The sequence below is a fragment of the Carettochelys insculpta genome, chromosome 13 (assembly GCF_033958435.1).
Source record: "Carettochelys insculpta isolate YL-2023 chromosome 13, ASM3395843v1, whole genome shotgun sequence".
NCBI classification, from domain to species: Eukaryota; Metazoa; Chordata; order Testudines; family Carettochelyidae; genus Carettochelys; species Carettochelys insculpta.
In genome coordinates this window covers 44,416,427-44,419,803 of record NC_134149.1, presented here as the reverse complement: position 1 = coordinate 44,419,803, position 3,377 = coordinate 44,416,427, and positions in this window count along the sequence as shown.

The window sequence follows — 3,377 nt, the reverse complement described above, 5'->3', positions numbered from 1 at the left end:
TTTGGCCATATACCGAGACCTATTGTCTCCCCAGGTTGCTGGTGGAAAAGATCCACATTTGCAAGGTTCAAATGCTTTTGCAGCACCTCTAGGATTGTATGTGGGTCCCCTAGTCTGCTGCCAGAGCACCTGGCAGCCCTCGTCCATGACAGCTAGTTGATGGCTGCTCTTATTTTGTTTTCCTTTCTATCCAGCCCTGTTGCAATGTTATAGTTTTCCCATTGCTAAACACAGCTCTTTTCCTGGCCATCTGTGCAGGGACAGGAACCTGGGGCGCTGCCAGCATTACTGGTTGCTCTTCGGTTTTGTTTGCTTTTTCTCCCCCTGGTATTTCCAGCATGAAGTTTCAGGTTTTTCTGTACCTAAAGCAGCCAACTCACTTCCAACACCACATTCTGTACACTAGCATGAAAGCAAGTACCTGGCACATGGGGATCACATCAGGTCTATCTCCTGTCTTCTCCAATCAGGCACGTCCTGAGAAGGGCTCTCAAAGGGCTTGTTCACACAGCAGAGCAGGGTGCAGGGTACGTGCACCTCTGCACACAATGAAAGGCAGGCCGCACCCGGCCTGCAGGCAGTAGCCACGCAGGGAAGTGAAAGCCTCTGGCAAGACCCTCTAAGCCCCCCTGGAGATTTTTGTTGCTGCTTCCCTCTAAAACTAGCAGTGTAGATGGAGGAGGCGTGGAGAGCCATGTCGGGTACCCCAAGGTTCTGGTGTGTCTATCCCATAGGTGTGGTTTGACAGCGTATTGGGGTGCTGGGCCAGTTTCAATCAAGCCAATGGGTCTGCACACTAAGGTGCAAATTCTGCACCTGCCTGAGGCTTGCATTTCAGGGGACCAAAGTCCAGGGGCCCCCCAGCCGACATCCAGGACCTTTACGCTGCTCGTTTAAGCCGTGCTTTGCTTCACTGTCTGCACTGATGGTTATACCCATGCCGGGCGGGGGGGATGGAGTTCGTGTCCTCTACCTACCCCCAAAAGTGCAAATGCCACTGAATCTCCTCCATCTGCTCACACCCTCTGATCTCAGCGCCCAGCAGCGGTGGGGAGGCACATGGGTACTTTAACTCGAGGAGAACGTACAGGGTGGAAGGCAAGGGGAGGGTTAAAGAAGTTGCCAAGTGGCTGGGATTTTGGGCAGCTTTTTCTCCTGCCATCACCATCCCGAACCTCAAGCTACCAGCGAAAGACCGACTCCTGCTGCTCGTTTTTGCGGCGATGAGAAGCATTTGAAGCTCCAACGGTCCTTGACGGCGACGGCCAGTCCTCCGAGAGGGGCTCGTGCGGCACTGTCAGCAGCTGGAGTCAGCGCTAGGTCTTGGCAGTAGCCAAGCCCTGCATTTCGAGGCAGGAGTTCAGAGCCCCGGTGGCTGGAGGAATATTTATCCAGCCCCCTTGGAGCTGCAGCAAATTCAGTAGCCTTCATGGGGACCGGCTGCCCTTTCAACAGCCTGCTGGACGGTCATTTTCCACTCCTGGGGCAGCCAGGTGCCCGCAGAGCATCCCTTTCGGTGGCAGCACCTACCTCTGGGAGCAGACAGCCCCGATCGATTGCACAGAAGCCCTGGCTCCCCACAGCAATGGCAGCTGGCGCTGGGGCTCAACCCAGCCTTGCAGACACTGGGCCTCACCCAACAGGCGAATGACTCAGCAATTGACCCTAGAAAGACAGGTGCTGAAAGAGAACAAACATGTCCTGGCTGCCCCTCCCACCAATGCACATAGAGGAGCTCCCTAGGCAGCAGAAAGCCATAGGGTAGGTCTCCACTGCCACTAAACCCCCTGGCTGGCCTGCGACAGCTGACTGGGCTTGTGAGACTTGAGCTGTAAAATTGCCGGATAAACGTTGTGGCTGGGCTTGGAGCCTCGGCTCTGGAATCCAGTGGGGAGGTGGGCTGGGGCCTGGGCCAGACATGAGGCAGCAGAGTATGATGTCGCCGCTCTGGTTACTTTTGTGCAGAAGAGGTGGGGCCAATGGAAGATGGGGCGGGGCCAATGGAAGAAGGGGCGGGGCCAAGGGCATTCAGCACTCAGCACTGCCTGGTCTGCGGCACTGCCCCCCTTCACAGCTGCACACAGCAGTGTTGCTGTGGCTTTTCAAAGGGGCACACAGCTCTGGCCGCGCCTCCGCCGAAGTAAGGCTGAAGCTCCAAGTCACTTTGAAATGCAGGGCCCTGGGGCACCTGCCCCCTTTGCCCCCACCCCATGCACCCCCACCCGTCGGCGGGCCTGAGTCCAGCCAAGCAGCCCATGGGTGACATTCAAAGTTGCTGCAAGTTAGAGCAGCCGTTGGAACTGCTCTGGCTTACACACAAGGTGCTGAGCTGCCTTAAAGATGCCCCTCTACCTCACCACCACCGCCACTGAAGCACTGCCTCTGTCACACAGGAGCGTGGCCAGCCGTGCTCTCTGCTCCCGTATCCCTTTTCCATAGCAACCAGTAACAGATGCTGCAGAAGAGAACCTCTAAATGAACAGCTGTGGCAGAGCTGCCCTCTCCATCCCCTGGTCCCAGGCAGAGGCTGGGGGGACAACAGGAGCCTTTCAAGTGCCTGAACATTCTCCCCTCTTCCTGCCCCCCAAGTAGGGCTGGGGTCATGGCTGGGGCTGTGTATTATTACGGGAATTCTGGGCCAAGCAGAGAGAACCAACCCTGGGCAAATTGCTTAAAACTGGGCCACTTACAGCCCAGGCTGGGACTTTCTTCTCACTTAGGCAAACCAAACCAGCCACAGCATTACCCCTGCCAGCCCCGCTGGGCAGCCAGCAGCTACACCAGCAAACCCACAGATTCTCCAGCTGCTCCTAATGCTCAAACCACCCACCACCTTCCTCAGGTGAGAGGCTATGAAAGCCTATTTCATGAAATCCCCGCAGATTCTGCCAGGCCCCAAAGGGTCCACCCACGTCCCCAGGTCAATACACACTTGGAGCTTACCCACACCACCACAGTGGGCCAAGCCCATAGAGTCTAAAATCTAAAAGTTTATTAATAAGGAAAGAATAGGGTTAGAGAGAAAAATCATTGAAGTGGTACGTTACACACCAGGTAACACAAACAAGCAGTCAAGTAGCACTTTAAAAACTAACAAAATAATTTATGAGGTGACGAGCTTTCATGAGACAGACCCACTTTTTCAGCCCATAGCCAGACCAGAACAGGGGCTGAAGAAGTGGGTCTGTCCCACGAAAGCTCATCACCTAATACCTGATTTTGTTAGTCTTTAAAGTGCTACTTGACTGTTTTTTTGTTTTGATAGTGTATAGACTAGCACAGCTCCCTCTCTGTTACTATTCAACATCAGTTAAAGCTATTGATGCAGGATACAGCTGATGGTGAGAGCTGCTTTCTTGAGAGTCTCTGAAAATGCA